General features: G+C 38.1%; 1 non-coding gene across 1 annotated transcript; it reads right to left on the bottom strand.

Moving 5' to 3' along the window:
• Positions 1-2601: 2601 nt before the first annotated feature.
• Positions 2602-2704, bottom strand: LOC149818271 (small nucleolar RNA R71). The gene has a single exon (XR_016427545.1). It is a non-coding gene; the product is annotated as a small nucleolar RNA R71 (small nucleolar RNA).
• Positions 2705-23645: the final 20941 nt, after the last annotated feature.

Genomic DNA, 23645 nt, shown 5'->3' on the forward strand with positions numbered 1-23645 from the left:
ATCCGAGATCGAGTCAACCTTAGCCAAACCCAACCCAACCTTAACTAAGGTCAAACCGAGTCCACCTAAGTCAACCGAACCTAGTTGATTAAGGTAACTCAAAACCGAATCCAATTAGTGAGTCAACCTTAGCTCGAACCTATCTCTTTCAACCTAGTCAAATCGAGCCTACCTAATCCCATCCGAGTGCATCCAAACCCAAACTGAACCTACTCAAGTCGAAACCGATCCTAGTCGAGTCAACCAAGTGAAACCTAACCTTAGCCTTCGTTCTTTAGTTAAGTAAGTCATTTCTTATTATTTCTTTTGATTTCTATATTAATTAGTTTATTTATCTAATTTAGTTTTAGTGTAGAAGTGTGTGTACGTATAGCGTATTTATTTAGTATGTATGAAATGTGTTTCATTGTGGTTTGAATGATAGTTAGATATTAGTTAACTTAGTAGTTAGATTGTATTTTATTATTGAGCATAGTTGCATTTCCATTGTTAGTTAACTTCGTTCTAGTCATAAATTGCTTGTAGTGTTTTGTTCGTCGTGCATTTAGTGTTTTCCTAATATTCATCTGCATATACACTGTTATACAGTGTCATTTAGATTGCATTAGGTGTAGATTACATTTGATAGGGGGTAAATAGGTTCATAAAGTGAATAGTGCACTCAAATAAAAACCAGATTTTTGCCCTGTCGCAACAGAATTATTTTCTGAGCAAAAATTCTGTGTTTTCCAAATTTTTTTCTTCTATTCACTTTATTAACGTGTTATTTAACTGCAGACCAAATTTCAGTTCATTCGGAGTTGATTTGGTCTGATTTTTAAGTGTTTTGTGAAAACTGCTTTTTCTGGATTTTAAATTACAGGACTGACGATATCCTGATTTTTCCTAGATTTGAAACGCTTATATCTGGAGTTCCAGATACTGTTTTTCAATTCTGTAAAAATTGTCAATTTGTTTAATCTGTCAGTTGCAGAACAGAACAAATTTCGAGAAAATCGAACCTCGTTTGCCATGTCAAACAGTGGTTTTCCGATAACCTGTCAGATTGCTAGTTTACACTAGTTAGGGGCAGTTTCGTAATTTTCTTAGTTTCGGCATTTTAGGTTTGTTTTCAGTAGTTTCTGTATTTTTGAAGTTGCATAATCATCATACAGCATTAGTAGAAGTAATTTGGTTAATTTTAGAATTAATTTAGTATTTTATTTAATTTTTGTTTGATAAGTAGCATTTGTTTATTATTTTCGTAGAATTAGATATAGTTTTAGTTGTTGTTTGCATAATTAAAATAGAAAACTAACTTTGTACTTTTCTGCATTTTTAGGTTGAAAAGCATATTTAGTTTCCAGGGTTATTATACAAGTGAGAAGATTCTCTAAGTGGCGAAAAGACAGAAATACCCTTGGTGTGGAGCAGAAGACTGAATGCTTGTTTAGTGTTCTTTTAGTGCTTAATTGTAGTTGTATTCACTTTATAATTGTAGATTGCCATTTGATATTAATAAATTAAATTTTCTAGAATTGTAGTTATTAATTCCTGTTCCCTGAGGATCGACCCGTACTTACCACTTTGTGGAAAGTCGGTTTTTATATTTTTGGTTGACGATTTTCCAATGTTTTATTGAAAATAATTGTTTTAAAAAAGAGCATTCCAAAATATCAACCAAATTTTGGCGCCGTTGCCGGGGAACGACGAATTAATTACTTTATTTCTTAGAGTTTAATTTATTATTATTTTGTTTTAGTTAGTTAATTAGTTGTTTTCTTTTTAGTTAGTAGGATTAGTAAGTGAATATAGGATTAACATAGTTAGTAAATATAGGATTCACATATTGTTCTTTTTAGGATTCACTTAATTATCATTCTGCAAGGAGCGATTAGACAGGTGGGTTTTAGAAAAACATAGTTTGTGATTTCCTGTATTTATTTGTTTTAGCATTTTAGAATAGTTTACTTTGTTATTTAATTATTTAGTATAGAATTCTGACATAGCTATATAGCATATTTGTTTGTTTTTAGTTACTGTTATTTGCTTATTTACATTTTAGTATCTGTGCTAGTTTAATTTTGTTAGTTAGGTCGTTTGCTTACATCTGGTCTTAGTACCAGTGTATGCAGGGTCGACGAGGTCTAGGAACCCCATTACACCCATTTGTTGACAACCCAGAGAGAATTTTACATTCTCATCGAAGTTCGGCAACAATGGCTGACATTGATCCTCCACCTCCACCCCTAGTTCTTTCACGCCCTCTGCGGGAATACTTCATTCCCACAGACTATGTTCAGGCATCCTGCATTCGGAGACCCGATGTAGGAGCGCCACATTATGAGATTAAGGCCAGCATTATTCAAATGCTTCCATCCTTTTATGGCCTTAGTCATGAGGATCCCTACCGACACTTAGATGAATTCCTCGAAATCTGTTCTACTGTTAAGATACAGAATTTCGATGATGATGCGTTGAGGTTGACTCTATTCCCTTTTTCATTGAAGGACAAAGCCAAGTATTGGCTAAAGTCCTTAGATTCTGTAGAAATAGAGTCCTGGGATCAGTTGCAACAGGAGTTTCTTCGGAAATACTTTCCCTTTGGTCGCACGAACCAATATCGTAGAGCCATCACTAGCTTTTCAGAGCTAGATGGTGAGCGCTTTCATGAGACCTGGGAGAGAATGAAGGATCTCCTCAGGAAATGCCCCCATCATCAGGTGCCGAAATGGCAACTGGTGCAGAGTTTCTATGATGGATTGTCTGACAAGAATCGTCAGATGATCGACTCTTCATGCGGTGGGACATTCATGCTGAAGAGCGAGGACGAAGCATGGAGGCTATTTAATACATTGGCCGAGAATTCACTCCACCATGCTTCGAGCTCTCATTCTGATAGAGCCACACCCAGCATTCAGAAGAAAGCTGGTGTTCTTGAGATTGGTCCATCTACTGCACTACAGTGCAAAGTAGACATGATTGCTCAGAAGCTAGACCAGCTTCTCTCAGGACCATCCACTACACAACAGGTGTGTACTCTTTGTGCCAGTCCGGCACACGAGATCACTGAGTGCCCTTCAGCAGCTCAGTACCCTGAATTTGTTCAAGAACAAGTTCAGGCAGCTCAGGGTTACGTCAGACCGCCAAATAACCCATTTTCATCGACATATAATCCGGGTTGGCGTAACCATCCCAATTTTTCATGGAAGAATCCACAGTCTTCTATACAGATGCCTTCTTCCTCTCAGCCAGTTCGGCAGCCATCTTTTACTCAGCCATTTCAAAGACCGAACTATGCTCAGTCTTCTTCTTCTTCAGTTCCTTCCCCGATTCAGCAGGAGTCTGCCCCGCAGACATCTTTTGAGGAGAGACTTCTCCAGGCATTCCAAGAGGTGAAAACCTCTAATCAGAATGCCTTCGAGAAGTGTAGCCAGATTTTGAGCTCGCATACGCAGTCCATTGCGAAGTTAGAGTCGCAAATGGGACAGTTAGCTGAGGCTATTAGTAGGAGACCCGAGGGTACATTGCCGAGTCAGGCTGTCATGAACCCGAAGGGTAAGGACCAGATGACTGGAGGCCTATTTCATACTGAGACACAGCAGCAGGCTAAATCAGTTATGGCCTTGAGGAGTGGACGTGAGTATCACGTCGAGAGCAGAGAGCGAGAGAGTAGAGAGAAGATAGAGGAGCCAGAGACCATTGTTTCACCTACGTCGGCTCAATCATCATCCCCATCCCCATCATCACCTTCATCATCTTTATCCTCAGAGAAGAAGAAGGATAGGAGTGAGCCTTCTCGCAAAGAGGAGGAGCCAGCAGAGTATATTCCCCCACCACCCTATCCCAAAGCATTAGAGTCTCCTGGTTATAGAGGGAAGCAAGGTGCGAAGATCCAGGACATGCTTGATATCTTCAAGCATGTGCAGATCAACCTACCTTTGCTCGATGTTATTCAGCAGGTGCCGGCTTATGCCAAATTCCTGAAGGAGCTATGTACGCAAAAGAGGAAATCCAGAGAGCGAGTTCCTAACAGGGTCCATCTGACTGAGCAGGTGAGTTCAGTACTTCAGCATCAGACACCACCAAAGCTCAAGGACCCTGGAGCCCCTATCATTGCTTGTACTATAGGGAACATCCGGATAGAACGCGCATTGCTCGATCTTGGAGCAAGCGTGAACATTCTGCCCGGATATTTCTTTGATTCTTTCGGGCTAGGTGAGATGAGATCGACTCCGATTACACTTCAACTGGCAGATCGTTCCGTCAAGGTACCGAGAGGTGTCTTGGAGGACGTGCTAGTTAAAGTGGATGACTTTTATTTTCCAGTCGATTTCATTATCCTTGATATGGAAGGAGTAGACAGCCAGCACCAGACTCCGATTATTTTAGGCAGACCATTCTTGGTGACTGCCAATGCATGCATCAACTGTAGGACCGGAGCCATGGATCTCTCATTCGGCAATAGGAAGGTAAAGCTGAATATTTTCAATGCCGCAATGGGACCAGCAGGAGACATGGACTGCTTTCATGTAGACATTGCACAGGAGTTAGTGGAGGAGCAGCCCGAGTTGTACATTACTGAGGATTCTTTAGATTTGTACCATATAGAGAAGAATAGCTGTGTAGATAGTGTAGATGTGTCTAGAGTGTCGTCGGAGAGACCACCTTGGGGAGCGGTCAGGGAACCTCTTCCACCACTTGCGGAGACCCCCGCCAAATCGTCGATCGAGTCGCCTCCGAAACTTGAGTTGAAACCCTTACCAGATTCACTCAAGTATGCATACCTCGGAGATAATGAGACTCTGCCTGTGATCATCTCGTCCTTGCTCACTGAGGAGCAGGAACAGAGATTACTGACTATTCTTCGAGAGCACAAGGCAGCGATTGGATGGGGAGTTGCTGATCTAAAGGGGATTGATCCTTCATTCTGCATGCATAGGATCCATTGTAATGCGGAAATCAAGCCATTTAGGGATATGCAGAGAAGGCTAAATCCCAACATGAAGGAAGTGGTGAAGAAAGAGGTGGTGAAATGGTTGGATGCCGGAATCATTTACCCTATTTCTGATAGTCAGTGGGTCAGTCCGATTCAAGTTGTGCCAAAGAAGTCAGGACTCACTGTGGTTGAGAATGAGAAGGGTGAGAGAATTCCGATGAGGACCACTACAGGATGGCGAGTCTGCATCGATTATAGGAAGTTGAATGTGGCAACTAGGAAAGATCATTTCCCATTGCCATTCATTGATCAGATCTTAGAGCGACTCGCAGGACAGAGCTACTACTGCTTTCTAGACGGATATTCAGGATACAATCAGGTAGCTGTCCATCCTGACGACCAAGAGAAGACCACGTTTACATGTCCTTATGGCACCTTCGCATTTAGACGTATGCCTTTTGGGCTTTGTAATGCCCCGGCTACTTTTCAGAGGTGCATGCTTGCTATCTTCTCGGACATGATTGATGATGTGATGGAAGTTTTTATGGACGACTTTTCTGTGTATGGCTCTTCTTTTGAAGATTGCCTCCACAAACTTGCTCGAGTACTGAGTAGGTGTGTGGAGACCAATCTCGTCCTGAGTTGGGAAAAGAGCCATTTTATGGTCCAAGAGGGGATTGTACTTGGACACATTGTGTCCAAGCGTGGTATTGAGGTTGACAGAGCGAAGGTGGAATCCATTTCTCGTTTGACTCCACCCACCTCTATGAGGCAGATTCGATCATTTTTAGGGCATGCGGGATTTTACAGGCGGTTCATAAAAGATTTCAGCAAAATCTCTCGACCGCTTTGCACGTTATTGGAGAAAGACCAGCCCTTTGTTTTCGGTGAGGATTGTATGAAGGCCTTTGAGATTCTCAAAGAGGCCTTGATTACTGCACCTATTTTGAGACCTCTAGATTGGACTCTCCCATTTGAGATTATGTGCGATGCTTCTGATTATGCTATGGGGGCCATTCTAGGACAACGCATTGATAGGAAGCCCTATGTGATCTACTATGCGAGTAGAACTCTGTCTGATGCACAGATGAATTATACTACGACAGAGAAGGAACTACTTGCGGTAGTTTTCGCATTGGATAAATTTAGGTCCTATTTACTCGGTTCGAAGGTGGTTGTCTATTCTGATCATTCTGCATTGAAATATTTGTTAAATAAGAAAGACACCAAACCGAGATTAATTCGTTGGGTCCTACTACTACAGGAGTTTGATCTCGAGATTCGAGATAAGAAGGGAAGCGAGAATGTAGTAGCAGACCATCTTTCCAGACTGATCGTGGAGACCACGCAGGATCAGAGACCGATCAGTGATTCTTTCCCCGACGAGCAAATCATGTCAGTCAGTACATCGCAGTTACCCTGGTTTGCAGATATTGTGAACTATCTGGTTTCGAGGCAGATACCTGAGCATTGGAACAAGAATGAGCGTGAGAGGTTCCTATCTCAGGTGAGGCACTATTATTGGGATGAACCGGAGTTGTTCAAATACTGTGCAGATCAGATCATTAGGAGATGCATTCCGGAGGAGGAATACCAATCCATTTTGAATTTTTCCCATTCGTTAGCCTGTGGAGGGCATTTTAGTAGTAGGAAGACGGCTGCAAAGGTTTTGCAGTCAGGATTTTATTGGCCCACACTCCACAGGGACGCTCATGAGTTCTGTAGGCGATGCCTGCGATGTCAGCAGATTGGAAACATGTCCAAGAGGGACATGATGCCCTTGCTACCGATTTTGATAGTCGAAATTTTTGATGTTTGGGGCATTGATTTCATGGGACCATTTCCGCCCTCATTCGGAAATTTATATATTCTGGTGGCGGTTGATTATGTGTCCAAGTGGGTCGAGGCTGTGGCCACCAAGACCAATAATCACAGAGTAGTGCTTAAGTTCATTAAGCACAACATTTTCAGTCGTTTTGGAGTGCCACGTGCGATGATTAGCGATGGTGGCAAGCATTTTAGGAATGTTCAGATAGCTTCTCTGCTGAGAAGATATTCTGTCAATCATAGATTCACCACTCCATATCATCCGCAGACTAGTGGACAGGTTGAAGTGTCCAATAGGGAGATTAAGCGAATTTTAGAAAAGACAGTTCGTCCGGACCGCAAGGATTGGTCCCAGCGCTTAGATGATGCACTTTGGGCATATAGAACTGCATTTAAGACTCCCATTGGCATGTCCCCGTATCGCCTTGTATTCGGGAAAGCATGTCATCTTCCTGTCGAGTTAGAACATAGAGCGTACTGGGCTATCAAGAAATTAAATTTTGACCTCACCCAGGCTGGCAAAGAGAGAGCACTGCAGCTCTCAGAATTAGAGGAACTCAGGAATGATGCATATGAGAATGCCAAATTATACAAGGCTCGCACAAAAGCATTTCATGATAAGTATATTGTCAGAAAAGTGTTTGAGCCAGATCAGAAAGTGTGGCTATATAATTCTCGTTTACATTTATTCCCAGGGAAGTTAAGATCGAGATGGACAGGTCCATACATTGTAAAAGAAGTATTTCCCCATGGAGCAGTGACATTATTCGATCCTATGACCCAAGGTACATTCAAAGTAAATGGGCAAAGACTGAAGCCATTCATTTCAGATGCCTTACAGGATGGTGAGTGTGAGATAGTGCATCTCACGAAGGCATGAAGATTCGACCAGAGGGATGTATCATATGTACATTATTTATTTTTCATTTCAGAGTTTTTATTTATTTAGTATTTCATTTCACATGTGCTAATTTGTGTTTTGATGTATGCAGGATGAACTTAACAATTAGTGTATCAATTACCAGGTACAGAGAAGAGTTTTCAAAGAATTCAAGAATCAGAGGAAAATCAACTTCAAAAGCTCAGAGCAAATCAGGTTGTATCTATCCTTTCTCCCATATTTTTGTTAGTGTCTTTTAATGTGCATTTGCATTACATTTTTATTCATTTTGTATGCCACTAGAGACAGTGTCATTCAAGCATGGGGGGTGGTTTAGATGCATGCACACAAAAATACACAAAATTTTTTTGTATGACTGGTAATCAAAGTAGGCATTTAAGAACAAAGTGTAGCATATATGATTGTTTTTGGTATAATCTAACAGTTTAAAAAATTTTAAGCCCCATAAATTTTTTTTTCTGAACTGAATCAAATATAGTAGTTGTTTATGAGATAATTCAAAGAAAAGATAGTATTTGATTGTTAGAAAATTTTGAATCACTTTTGTATAAGTATGCACAGTATGTTTTGTGAAAGAAATAAGCAATGGAAAGATGTGTTTGAAAAATGAGTTTAAAAGAATAGAGTTACGTTTAGTTGTTGATGTCTTCGTGAATCCTAGTAGTAGAACTCAGACACGAGATGAAGTGTTTGAGTATCTTAACGAAAAGGATAACGAAGGAGATCATCTCTTGTCTAAGTCGATATCTGTGGCCTTTGTAGTTCGAGTAAGTAGAATATGAAGGGTGTTTTACATCTGGTGCCCCAAATCCAGCTGGTTTGGGAGCCACCGGTTCGAAAGCTTGTTACATGGACTGCATATAAAGCCTAAGAGATAGAGACATTGCACATGACAAGAGGAAGACTATACGTAAACTATTAGAATAGAAGGTTTAGTGACTCGAGCAATTAAGTCCGAGGGATACTCTGTATCTAGTGCCCTAAGGTCGGCCGACTTGGGAGTCACTGACCCAAAGCTCGCTACATGGGTCACGAAAACTGACTATTCGAAATAGTGCTCATACGAGAAGATTGCGCAAGAAATCAAAAGTTGAAAGAAAAAGAGAGTGTGAAAATGAAAAAAAAAAAAAAGAGAATGTGCAAAATGAGAAAATTTTCATTGCTTAAGTATATATGTGCATTACTGTGCAGAAAATATACAAGTGAGAATAAATGAGTAAAACATGAGAATATTTGACTTTCGGAGAAAAATCATGAACTAGCTACAATATGAGAAAAGTGAAAGAAAAGAATTTTTACTGTGGAGGCATGAGATTTTTAAACTTGTTTTGAGAATGTCAATTACAGGAAAGATTTGTTACAACTGCATTCTTAAGAGCCTAATATTTTTGAAAGATCATCCTTGCATTTTATTGATGTTTGTTGGTAGCATCGCTGCAAACCCTCACGAGACCTTACTCGTCCACTAGTGTAAGCTAGGGGTTTAAAGGGCTTGTTGCATACGCTAAATGCAACCGTGATTCCTACAAAAGTGAGTTAGTATTATGCATTCATGCTTAGCATTTCTTGTCTTCAGTGCATATCATGATTAGGGTTTGTTAAGGGACTAACAAACATTCAAGCATGGGGGTATTTGATGATGCATGAATTGCACATCATGTAAACAATTTTTTCATGCATTTTGTGTCAAGTTTAAGGTTTTAAACCCATGTTTAGATGTATTTTGATAGTAAGGGGCTATGGTTCGAATTTCAGAAAAATCGGAGTTAAAATGAGAGAGTTATGGCTATTTCAGTGTTTGGGCACGGATTTCGAGGTGGATCGGATCCATATCCGACCCAATTAGGTCAATTGGACCTTGGATCAACTCTTTAAAAGTCCAAAACCCAACCCATACGCCTATCCAGATCCATTTCAAAAAGTTTTTCTGAAAACCCCCCAAAAAGAGGCGCCTAGAAAATATTTTTTTTATAACATTGTTTTTGCAAATTCCAAAAAGTATAAATATACTTTTTAGAGAAGCCCTAGGCGTCTTTGGCTGTGTTTGGACGCCCCCTACAGTGACTCTACAGCAGCAGCTCCTTCCTCTCCATCTTTCCCAAGTGTTGGCCATTGAAGATCGACCTATGCTTGATTTTCAAGCATATTTTCAAGCTTTCTTTGGTTTCTTTTCCTTTCTTTCTTATTCCTTGCTGTCTTTTCACCATTTTTCTGTACTTTTGCAGGTGTAGCAGAGGTGGAGACCATTAACCTTGGGCGGGAGTGCGCAACACAACACCAAGGTGAGCCGGCCCTACCTCCATCCGGCTTTCTACACCCTCCGATCGCGAATCAGCTCACATTCCATCATCGGTGGATCTCCAACGTGTAGCAGCTGCAATAGGTGCCGTTTTTGGTGAAGTACAGCATCCTTGAACTGTAGAAGACGTCTACCTCCAGCCACGGTCCGCTCTTCTTCACCCCCCCGGTCGTCGGATCTTCCAAAAGGTAGGTCTTCTTCTTCCTTCTCTTTTAGATAAAATCGATTTTTGTGTGTGGTTTTTGGTTTTGTTATTTTCTGTATGTTTCTTGGTTTTCTTTTTGTTTCAACCTTAGAATAGTATTCGTGCATAGACCAGCACGTTAGACCTAGGATTGTTTCATTGTTTGCATGTTCGAGTATCGATTTTCATCACTTTTCAAGAAAAACGTGTGAATCGGCTAGAGGTTCTTCTAGCCGATTTGGGTTGTCTTATCCAATGTGTGTGTTTGTGTTAGTTCTACAGAAAAAGCCTTCAAAAAGATCAGTTTGAGTTATTTTGGGTGTTGGGGACTTGAAGAAAGACATTTTTCATTAAAAATCGGCTAGATCCATTCTAGCCGATTTTGATTTATTTTCAATTTTTGCCTTAGTTCGGGTTTTAGCAGCCATGCTGGGTTAATAGACCCTTTATAGATCCGATTCTAGTGAGTTCTTGCAGATCTATTGAGGGTTGAGTCATTGCTTGATTTGGGTGTCTTTGATTTTTAAAGATTTTTTATTCAAATTGTGAAAATCGGCTAGAATCTCATCTAGCCGATTTCTTTTATTTTGTTTGCTAGTGGTGTGTGTGTAAGCTTCTACTTCATACTGCATGTCTGCATATTTTATTGATTTTACAGTGTTGCAAAGTGTGTTGTGGTAGAGTTAGCATTTTAGGACTACTCTAGATAATCGTTTTTATCATTTTGTGTTTTTTTGTGTTTTAGGTCTATTGAGAAAATTCCAAAAATCGAGTCTTAATTCTTGATGTTTTTTTTTATGAATTCCAGCATAGTGTTGTTTATGTTTGCCTTTGTGTAATTAGGAGTTCTTTTTTATTAGATTTTAATTTAGTTTTATCAAAAGTGTTTGATGTTTAGTTTAATCATTTTATTTTAGGTTGTATTTTTTTTTAGTCTTCTTCTTCCCCAAGGAGGGGCGGCAGCCATTAGAGCTCAATTCGAGCTCTAAGCTGTTTTTGGTAATTCTTAATTGCAATTAGGTAGGTTTAATTAGGTTGTCTAGGTTCAATGTATTAGGGTTTATTGTTTTAGCCGTTTTTAGGGTTGCATTTAGGTAAGTTTTGGAATTAGGTTAGCATTAACTCCTAGGAAATCGATTTTCCATTTAAGTTCTTTTGTTCCCTAGGTCTAATTAAGTCTATTAGTTTAGAAAGTAGCATCCATTGAAATTGGCGATTTTTGAGAAGGGAGGTAATTAAAGTAATTGAAAATTGGAAAGCTTTTGGAAAAAGGATATTCTTCAAAAATCGTGTGAGGCATTTAAGGAAGATTTGAATTTTGAATGTGCATTAAAGAAGGAGTTACTCCTTAACTTTGGAAAGTGTTTTGCAATTAAACCAAAATTCCAATCTAGGTTACACGATTTCCATAGAGAATTAAAAGCATTTTAATTCCATCTTGAAAAGCAAAAATCGTGGATTTCTAGATTGGCCTTTTCATATTTCCAAAAAGGCATTAAAGGCAATTAAGGAGTGTAACTCCCTCTTTAAATGGGGCGATTTTTGAGAATCCAAAGCATTTCAAAGTTTGAACATTGGTAATTATTACATTCCTTTTCCAACCTCCTCCATTAAAATCGTGAACTTTGGATTAATTGTAGCTTAATTAGGAGGTTACTACTTTAGTCTAGACCTAACCTAGTCAAACCGAGCCTAGGTCGAGTCAACCCCTAGTCTACACCCCCTTTGAGTCTAGTCAAAACCTAGCCTGGCCCAAGTCAAAGCCTAAACCGCATTTAGGTCGAGTCTAAGACCAAAGCCCAACCTTAGTCAAGCTTAGTGGAGTCAACCCTAACCTAAGTTAGGTCAACCTAGTCTACCTAACCTATCTAAGTCAAACCTAGTTGATTCAACTTAGTTCAAGCCTACCTAAACCGAGTTCATCCTAGTCTTGCTAGACCTAAATCCAAAACCCAACCTTGGTCAAACCTAGTCAAAGACCTAACTCGGGTAAAAACTTAGTCTAAACCTAGTGAGTCAAACCGAGCTTACCTTAGCCCATTCGAGCCTAGTCGAACCTAAGTTGAGTCCAACTTAGTTGAGTCTAAGTCAACCCGAACCTAGTTGACTAAGTCTATCCTAAACCAAGTTCAAACCCTAGCCTAGCCTAAGTCCAAGTCAAGACCAATCCGAGATCGAGTCAACCTTAGCCAAACCCAACCCAACCTTAACTAAGGTCAAACCGAGTCCACCTAAGTCAACCGAACCTAGTTGATTAAGGTAACTCAAAACCGAATCCAATTAGTGAGTCAACCTTAGCTCGAACCTATCTCTTTCAACCTAGTCAAATCGAGCCTACCTAATCCCATCCGAGTGCATCCAAACCCAAACTGAACCTACTCAAGTCGAAACCGATCCTAGTCGAGTCAACCAAGTGAAACCTAACCTTAGCCTTCGTTCTTTAGTTAAGTAAGTCATTTCTTATTATTTCTTTTGATTTCTATATTAATTAGTTTATTTATCTAATTTAGTTTTAGTGTAGAAGTGTGTGTACGTATAGCGTATTTATTTAGTATGTATGAAATGTGTTTCATTGTGGTTTGAATGATAGTTAGATATTAGTTAACTTAGTAGTTAGATTGTATTTTATTATTGAGCATAGTTGCATTTCCATTGTTAGTTAACTTCGTTCTAGTCATAAATTGCTTGTAGTGTTTTGTTCGTCGTGCATTTAGTGTTTTCCTAATATTCATCTGCATATACACTGTTATACAGTGTCATTTAGATTGCATTAGGTGTAGATTACATTTGATAGGGGGTAAATAGGTTCATAAAGTGAATAGTGCACTCAAATAAAAACCAGATTTTTGCCCTGTCGCAACAGAATTATTTTCTGAGCAAAAATTCTGTGTTTTCCAAATTTTTTTCTTCTATTCACTTTATTAACGTGTTATTTAACTGCAGACCAAATTTCAGTTCATTCGGAGTTGATTTGGTCTGATTTTTAAGCGTTTTGTGAAAACCGCTTTTTCTGGATTTTAAATTACAGGACTGACGATATCCTGATTTTTCCCAGATTTGCAACGCTTATATCTGGAGTTCCAGATACTGTTTTTCAATTCTGTAAAAACTGACAATTTGTTTAATCTGTCAGTTGCAGAACAGAACAAATTTCGGGAAAATCGGACCTCGTTTGCCCTGTCAAACAGTGGTTTTCCAATAACCTGTCAGATTGCTAGTTTACACTAGTTAGGGGCAGTTTCGTAATTTTCTTAGTTTCGGCATTTTAGGTTTGTTTTCAGTAGTTTCTGTATTTTAGAAGTTGCATAATCATCATACAGCATTAGTAGAAGTAATTTGGTTAATTTTAGAATTAATTTAGTATTTTATTTAATTTTTGTTTGATAAGTAGCATTTGTTTATTATTTTCGTAGAATTAGATATAGTTTTAGTTGTTGTTTGCATAATTAAAATAGAAAACTAACTTTGTACTTTTCTGCATTTTTAGGTTGAAAAGCATATTTAGTTTCCAGGGTTATTATACAAGTGAGAAGATTCTCTAAGTGGCGAAAAGACAGAAATACCCTTGGTGTGGAGCAGAAGACTGAATGCTTGTTTAGTGTTCTTTTAGTGCTTAATTGTAGTTGTATTCACTTTATAATTGTAGATTGCCATTTGATATTAATAAATTAAATTTTCTAGAATTGTAGTTATTAATTCCTGTTCCCTGAGGATCGACCCGTACTTACCACTTTGTGGAAAGTCGGTTTTTATATTTTTGGTTGACGATTTTCCAAAGTTTTATTGAAAATAATTATTTTAAAAAAGAGCATTCCAAAATATCAACCAATATACAAGACAACATGAAAAAGAAATATAGGAAAAAGACAAAAACATAAAATCGGCTACAAAAGAAAAACAAATATAATATGTTTTTGAAAAGACTTTAGTTACCTTCTTTAAAGAAATGTTTTTTAATATAAGAAGAAGACAAAAACATAAATCGGCTACACAAAAGAAAAACAAATAAAATATGTTTTTGAAAGGACTCTAGTTACCTTTTTATAAAACCATAGAATGTCGACTTACTTGAAGTCATCATTATCTTTACAAAGCATTAAATATCTCCTGTAACAAATCCTTGTTAATATCCTTCTCAAAGAATGTCGACCTTCTTTTGGTCCTCATTCTCTCTGAAGACTTTGAAAAACACAACATAAAGAAAACACTTGACATGACTATGTACAAATAAATATCTCAAAGCACTCTTTGTACTTACACTCATTTAAAGTAAAGAAGTACTTATGTACCTCAAATCATTAATTAGAATAAAGACAAAACTACAACCCAACGTTCAATGTACTATTGTAAGAAATAGACTTTTTACATAAAATATGTATTACCTAAAATATTACAACGACTAGTGTACCCTCTATTTTACTTTTATGGAAAAAGGCATTCTCGAACTTCCCTAAAAGATATTTTTGAAATGACATAACATTTCACATTTCAAAAAGTTACAATTCCAAAATGTAACGACTACTTTTTAAAAGCTATATAAACACACTCAAATAAACTATTCAAACAATGGAATGGAATAGACGTGTGAGCTTACAACGAGAAAAATTCATATTCGATATTTGAAAAGAGAGCCTTGAAAAAGAAAGAGAAAAAGAAAAGAAAGAAAAGAGAAAAAAGTCAAGTCCAGCTCTTTGACAAAGAGTATCCTCTGAGTGACAAACAGAACATTCTGACAATCCTTCATTCGTGCATTCATATCATTCTGAAGGTTCTATAGGAAGTATTGTAACTTTGTTATTCACTGTATTCCTTCTTTGTTGAAAGAAGTAGACCTCTGTGAAAGAGGGTGTTGCCCTTCTCTGTTGAGAGAAGAAGACCTCTGTGAAAGAGGGTGTTGTCCTTCTCTGTTGAGAGAAGAAGACCTCTGTGGAAGAGGGTGTGCCCCTTCTCTGTTGAGAGAAGAAGACCTCTGAGGAAGAGGGTGTTGTACTATTTATCCGGTGACTCGGATGTTATAGTGGAAAGCTCAAGTGGTTTGCTTGGGGACTGGATGTAGGTCTGGATACTGACCGAACCAGTATAAATTCTGTGTTTTATGTGTTGTGCCTTATTGCCTGATTATTTTATTTTATCGATCTTTATCGTATTTCACTATTCACCCCCCCTCTAGTGGAATTTCAAAACGTTCCAGCTTCTTGCTGGTCAGGTATTTCAAACGTTCCAGCTTTTTACTGGTCAGGTATTTCTGAAAAGATCCAACACTCGTTGGTCATATATTTCAAACGTTCCAGCTTCTCGCTGGTGAGGTATTTCAAACATCCCAGCTTTTGCTGGTCAGGTATTTCAAAAGATCCAACACTTCGTTGGGCATGTATTTCAAACGTTCCAGCTTCTTGCTGGTCAGGTACTTCAAACGTTCCAGCTTTTTACTGGTCAGGTATTTCTGAAAAGATCCAACACTCGTTGGTCATATATTTCAAACGTTCCAGCTTCTCGCTGGTCAGGTATTTCAAACGTCCCAGCTTTTGCTGGTCAGGTATTTTAAAAGATCCAACACTTCATTGGGCATGTATTTCAAACGTTCCAGCTTCTTGCTGGTCAGGTATTTCAAACGTTTCAGCTTTTTACTAGTCAGGTATTTCCGAAAAGATCCAACAATCGTTGGTCATATATTTCAAGCGTTCCAGCTTCTCGCTGGTCAGGTATTTCAAACGTCCCAGTTTTTGCTGGTCAGGTATTTCAAAAGATCCAACACTTCGTTGGGCATGTATTTCAAACGTTTCAGCTTCTTGCTGGTCAGGTATTTCAAACGTTCCAGCCTTTGCTAGGTCAAGTATTTCCAAAAAAGATCCAACACTCGTTGGTCATGTATTTCAAACGTTCCAGCTTCTCGCTGGTCAGGTATTTCAAACGTCCCAGCTTTTGCTGGTCAGGTATTTCAAAAGATCCAACACTCGTTGGGCATGTATTTCAAATGTTCCAGCTTCTTGCTGGTCAGGTATTTCAAACGTTCCAGCCTTTGCTGGTTAGGTATTTCCAAAAAAAAAAAAAGATCCAACACTCGTTGGTCATATATTTCAAACATTCAGCTTTTCGCTGGTCAGGTATTTCAAATGTTCCAGCTTTTCGCTGGTCACGCATTTCAAACGTTCCAGCTTTGCTGGTCATACCTTCCCAAAAAGGACTCAGCTTTTGGTCGTGTATTTCCAAAAGATCCAGCTCTCGCTGGTCATGTATTTCAAAAAGTCCCAGCTCGCAATTGTCGAGCTCCCAAAATCAACCTATTCCATAAATCAAACCTTCAGGTTGTGATTTCTCCATTCTCTCATTACCAAACCTTCGGGTTTCAATCTCTCAAAATCTATCATTTCCAAAACCTTCATATCTCTAAATCTCTCAATTCTATCAATTCTCCAAACCTCTAGGTACAATGTTTTAAAAAAATTCACCATTTCCTTAACCCTCCGGTTATAATCTCCCAATTTCGATCATTCTCAATCTTTTTATTAAAACCTAGTTTTTCATAAACATTTGTGTATTTCCCAAAAGACCCAACACTCGTTGGTCATGTATTTCCAAAATGTTCCGGCATTATTATTGGTCATGTGTTTTAAACGTTTCAGTTTTACTAGTCAAGTATTTCAAAAGGTTCTAGCTCCTCGCTGGTCACGTATTTCAAAGGTTCCAGCTTTCGCTGAACAGGTGTTTTAAAAAGATCTCAACATCTATTTGTCATGTATTCCAAAAGGTTCCAGCTTTCGCTGGTCATGTATTTCAAAAGTCCCAGCTTTTGCTGGTCATGTGTTTCCAAAATCGAAGATACAACTCAAGTTCTCATCAAAATCTATATTGAGTGATTTTTTCACAAAAGAAATTCATGAAAAATTTGCCAATTTGCTAAAAGCATTAGTTGATTCTAAAAGTCTGACTACACAAAAAAAAAAAATCCTCATATTACCTTTAATATTTCCTTCCAAAAGGTGAAACTTTTTGCGAAAAAGAGGTAAAATTCAAATCTTTTCCTGTTGATCAACCAAAAGGATGTAAGAAATGTCCTCGATATGATCAATAAAAGAAATCTTCAATGATGTTGAAAAGCCAGAAGCGAATTGATATTGATCTTGGCTATGGTGCATGTTTTAAATAACTTTCTGGCAACCAGGCATTGGAAATATCTTGAGCTATAAAAAGAATCCACTCAACCCGTATCTTCTCATTTTCGTTTAAAAAGTTGCAATCAAATATCCGCAAAAGAGATCTCTCAATTGTCATCAAGATGAAGGCGAATTAAGCGAGTAGACCCTCGAGTCCAAAAAGGATTTGAAACATCTCCAAGATAACGGAGTTTGTGACGGATCCTTCCAGGGAAAGTTCAGATCGCCGTCGAGATGAAGGCGAGTGGGATGAACCTACCGACAAACCCTAAAAGATATTTGATTTCTGCTATCATCTAAAGACCTTTTGAGCCAATGTCATCAATAGAAAACCTGAGATAAAAGAAGGATCGGAACATCTCCAAGATGAAGGAGTTTGTGACGTACCCTTCCCTGAAAAAAGAGAGAAAAGATCAGGACCCATCCAAATGAAGGATGATGTAAAAAATCGAGAAAGCCCAATGACTCAAAAAGAGTGCAAAAAGATCATCGTAGGGAAAACACCCAGATATCAAACTGCCAAAGTTGCCAGAAGTCATCTTTTCTCATGCAAAATTCTTTTATCAATATCTCTTCATTTCCTGCTTTTATGAAATTAAGAATATTTCTTTTATTCTCATATCAGGGAAATGGATAGCTTCCTTGAAGAAAATCATCAGCGCTAAATTTTTGAATTTGACTCTTAAAACCGAGGAGTTAACCTCATTGGAGAAAATACTCTAGGTAAAAGAGGGAATATCTTTGCACATACATGCACATTCTCAAACATTTGAATCAGCTATAATTTTATCTTATTGGCAAAATTTTCTACCTATTCCAAGAATGAAATAAACATTTGATATCTATTCTGATGCAACCTAGCGTTGTTTATATCTTCTAGAAGAATTGCCTCATTCAGTTGAAGTATCTCTTCCTGTCCCATCGCGGCTTCCTCAGTCAAGGATTCCGTATGGTGTTCTCACTCAGGTTAAGGGTCAAAACCTGAATTTTCTGCGAGAGGTCATTGATTTCAAAAAGCTATTTCAGTCTCAGCAAATGAGACGCCCAAAATCATTCATTTTTCTAAGCTTTAGAGAACCCTATATTTCCTCCTTTCGCAAAAACCCCTTTTGGATTTGTTCGTCCAAGTTCCAAAGGTCCCATTATGGTTTCTCCATTTGAGAAATCCGTATGGTAGATTTCCTATCCAGGTTAAGAATTAACCCGGAACCTCGCTTCGCGAGGTATCTTCCTTTCAAGTTTGGGTTAAACCTGAGACTCGTTCCAATGAGATTCCTCGTTCTAACGAGATGTTTCCTTCCAATCCCATCACGGTTCTGCCCATTGAGGGATCCATACTTTGTATATCCATCCAAGAAAGAATTTTTAAGCTTCGTCTAACGAGGCATGTTTCAAAAATGTCCCATCAAGGTCCTCGGGTATTCCTTTCCTCATTTAATACATTTTTGATATATCTTCGTCCCATCCAGGTTAAGGGCTAAACCTGAATCATTCCAAAAAGAGTATCTTGTCTCATCCATGAGACCTGATCAAAATTCTCATTTCCCACCATTTTCGGGATTTTCACCCAAAGTCCCATCACGATTTCCTCATTTCTATCATTTGATCACACCATCTTCGAGGATTTCGTCTCCCCAAAACCATTTAAGGTAAGGTTTCAAGCCTGAGAAGCCATGTTTCTAAAATAATTCTTCCACACCCGGTTCAGACCTGCTGACTGGGGCATTTTCAAAATTTGGGGTGTTGTCTTTGCCACTAAGCTCGACTTTCAACCGGCTTAGTAGCAAAGAGGGGCCCCAAAATTTTCAAAGTTTTGTAAAAATGACCCTTTTGCCCCTAACCCCGTTTTCTAAGAAAATCAAAGCAGTTTCAAAGCTCATTCTTCAGATTTTCTAAATTAAATTCCATATTGGTATATTCAAAGTTAATTTCGGATCCGAATCCAGGACTTTAAATCCATATTTCCTCAAAAACCGGATCCAAACCCATTTCTGAAGAAATTTTCTCAAAATGGCTTTAAAATTCTCAGAAAATTTCTCTTTTGTAAATATTTTACAAAAACACAAAAAAAATAGTTTTAAATCTTTAATTTCTTGTAAAGCTTTAGGATTTTGTTCTAAAAATACAAAAAAAATAGAAAAATAACATGAAAACCAAAAAAATCGAGAAAAGCTACAACCTTTTGAAGCCATTTTTACCAAAAACCTCATTCCTTAACCATTTTTCAGAAATTTCTTAAAAGGGGAACCACCTTTTTGAAATATCAAAAAGCTGCAACGGACCCCTCCCGCGCATGCTCTCTCTTGAGTCACGATCGTCCGATCTGCAACAACCTACCTTCATCTCCACCTTCAATCCCTAACGACTTCCTCTCTGGAGCCTTCCAAGCCCTCCTTAAGAAGAGACCCCAATCTTCGGTGGGAGGATGGATTTTTTTTCCTTGGTAATCATCCATGAGACTCATCTTCACGCTACAAATTCCTCCTCCAGTATCATCGATCATCTGACCTTCCTTTTGAAGAATTACGGATACAGAACCCCTACAAAGATCAGAAAGAAGGATTTCAATCTACCTTTGATCCAGCGACTTCGTCAGTGATCGGATTCCCTCTTCCATCCATCTCTTCGAAGATACCCATCACCCACCGCCATCAATCGTCATTATCCATCGTCTCTGAAGGAGGTCGGCTACCCCTGCAAGGATCTCAAGTAGCCGCTTTTTTTCCAGTAACCAGCGAAGAAGTCTTCAGCCGATTGAATCAAGGAGGAGCTACCTCCTTCAAAATCTCTGCAAGCATCCATTATCGACCTTCTCTTTTTTTTGGGATCATCCATCATCATCTATACCCTCTGGTGTTTACCCTCTTCAAGCAAATAAGAGGTCGAAGCCTACTACAGGTAAGAAATCAATTTCCTCTTTCTTTCTTTTTCTACTAAACCTCGTTTTTCCCTTACTTTCAGTATTATTCTGTCTTGATTCCCTTTTTTTTTATTATAAAGGCATGTAAGGAGGGGATAGTCCTGCATATAGCAGGAACAGACCCTCTATTTGCTACAGTCAATGGAATGTACACATTCCAACATTTCGCCTCATTTTTTTTTCTCTTTCCTGTTTCATTGGTAATCCTTGGTCCGTGTAATCCGAGCATGTGTCCATTTGATACTTCATATATCCAATTTACATTTTCCTTTTGAATCAGTTTATATCTTGGTTTCCCTTCTGATTTTCGTTGATATTCCTTGTTATCTCACGTTTTACTCTAAGTAATTTTGAACGTGTAATCCTGTGCCTACTTTTCAGTTTATCCTTATGATTCCTTGTTTGTTTTATTAGTTTAAAACCCTGTTTTCACTTTACTATCTTTTTTTTTAATTTCTATTTCAATTTTCAGTATTATCTGCATCTTTTCCTACATTTTAGCATTGTTTCGTTGCATCATTACTCCATCAGTTGTTGCACCCATCCTGTATCACACGCTCATTCATACTAGTCGATGCATAAGATTTGTTTAAATCTTACTAGCCGCTGCATAAGATTCATACTGTTCATGGTGGAGCCTGCAAAGAGGAACTGTGTGTTCTGTCTGATGCGTTTGAAGCATCAGGTACCATTCTCCTTTGGTGATATATTAAGACATAATAATGTCTGCAATGACAAACAGATACGAAGAAAAACTCATCAATGCCTGGTTGTTGGAATCTCACACATAGCATTCCAATTGATTGGGCTGCCCCTTTTAACCTTTTGATGATGAGAAATATACAAATTCTTAAGGGTTTCAGCGAAAAGAAGGGCAGATCATTGAATAACAAAGATATGGAGAGAAATTATTCTGAAAGATGGGATGTTTTCCTGCAAAAGGGAAGGAACAGTGCCAATGCCTACTCTAATTTGAATTACTTAGGTGCTCTTATTGATGAATCTCTTGAATTGGATGTAGCTCGCCCAAGATCTGGTGATATTCCATTGCCTTTTGCGTCATAATTCTACAACATCCTTCTCTGTAAGATATGACTCCTGGCCGGAAGTAGAAGGATACATATATGATGTTGCTAAGGATCAGCAAGAGTGTCGATTTCTTCAGAGGATGTTCGATGAAGGAAATCCTCAAGAAATTTAGATGATATTTAATGAGATTATCTGTCATGCTTACCTGAGGCAGAAGTTGCTGGACGTCTGCATTGAATCGCATATAACTCAATTTGTTCATGTGGTGACAGTAAAGCTTGAAAGATTTGCCAGTATCTCATTAGATACACATGGTACCCGGGTAGTTCAGAAATTGATAGAGATTCTCAAAACACCACACCATTGTTGTAAACACCCACATTCAGCACCTATAGTCAGCATTTTTGTTTAAATCTTTATTTCTTGCTCTGATAGTTCCTGATTCATCATTTCTTTTTTTACTCTTGTTTAAAATATCACTTGCATATTTTCACACTCTTTGGCTTAAACACTTGTCTCTTTTAGTCATCATAGCAATGTAACCTCACTCACATGTAGTCATGCCTTCACTCTGTATAATTTGTATGCTCCACCATTTGAATATATATTTTTGGCATTTAAGCTGCCATCGCCATGCGTAGCAATCGCTGTAGCCTATCACCAGTCACCATCGAATCTCTTGGCCTCCATAGCTGAAGTCGTTTGATATCCCACTGATGGGATGGAGCCTGCTTTTAGAACTCATTTGCAGGAATAAAATCTTGCTGATATAGAATTTAATGGTTGAAAACCATTTATCCTCACAAGATTTCATCACTACCTTAGGTTTGAGTAGGGTGTTATGTAACATTCAGAAACTAAAACTGTTGTACCATGCACTATCCAACCTTGATAATCCTTTTGCAGGAATTAAGTTGCCATTAAGTTATTGAAATCAGGTAGAGGTCATTTATTTGTTATGATTAAGGCCTAGATGTTACATACCATGTTCATTATTCCTTGTTTTATTGAAGTCGATTTTAGTATACATGCATCAACAGTATTAATTCAAGATGTATCTCCTTCATCCCCTGCACTGCTGCAGTGTGTCACCACTCACCATCTCCACCAGCACATAACATTGTATTGCATACATCCCCCCCCCCCCTGTTCATATATGTTCACAGATATGTTGGCAATACATATCAACTTCTGCTATTTTCTTTACCTTTTGCGCCAACAGCACAGTAGCACCCTATAAATACACAGCACCTAACATCTTCATACCTAGGCCTGCAGCATATCACCTGTGGTGATTGCTACCCAATGCACCCAAGCACTTAACCGTGTTGGTAACCTCCTTTGCACAACATAATTTTCATTCCTAGCACTAACTGCACCATTACCCTCTGCATTACTTCACCACCTTTAGACTTCCAGCTTAGATGGTTATCATTCACCTTAAGTGCCATTATAGCCCATTTCCAGTTATCTCATTTTCCAAAGTTCGATATGTCATAACACATGCAGGGGATATCATGATTATATATGTTGGGTCTTGATTGGTAATGTAACCTTATATTATTTCTGGATAGTGGGTTCATGTGCATTGTAAACCTCCTCATTTCTAAATGTCTTCCATAAACATGATTCACACTTGTACTTTTCCTTCTCTTTTCATTATTAACCAAGTTGTTTTTGCAGGAAATATGTGGATAAAGTTATCATTTGAAGTTGTGAATTTGATTTTATATGTTGTAATAGCTAGATTGGAATAAAAATTTACATTTTCTGCTTTAGGTAGAATGAACGAGCATTATAAAATATCACGAATTGTTTGTTTTCATGCATTTTTCCTTTATTTCTCAAATTCTCACAAATGGCAACACGAATGGCATGTGCACCATTTCGTAAGAGGTAATTGATACTAAGTTGATGATCCACATCAATGGCCATAGTCAGGGTGTGGACAAAACTTAACATTCTTATCTTTTACAAAATAACACCGGATCCACACTGGATCCATTTTTCGAAATTCATCATATCTTCCTAAAATATTTTCTTCTTTTATCAGAATTTAACTTAAAATTAACTCAAAATATATACCAATGGTCATAGTCAGGGTATATTGAGGGTTAATTTCATTTTAAATTCTATAAAAGCACCAAAAGGGTATTTTATCCTTCATTTGAATTTAGATATGACTATTATATAATACATTCAATGACCATAGTCAGGAGTGTATTATATCATTAATCTTATTTAAATTCATTTGAAGAATGAAATATGATTTTCAAATCCAATTTCAAACTTATTCAAATTCATTCATCATATAGGATAGAATTGCATCATATTTTCAAAATTTCCTTTTCAAAATTCCAAGTGATTCTTCTTCTTTATTTCTCAGATCAAATCTTATTCAAATCCAACCCTA

This window comes from Nuphar pumila, chromosome 13, assembly GCF_984573655.1.
Source record: "Nuphar pumila chromosome 13, dmNupPumi1.hap1.1, whole genome shotgun sequence".
NCBI lineage: Eukaryota > Viridiplantae > Streptophyta > Magnoliopsida > Nymphaeales > Nymphaeaceae > Nuphar > Nuphar pumila.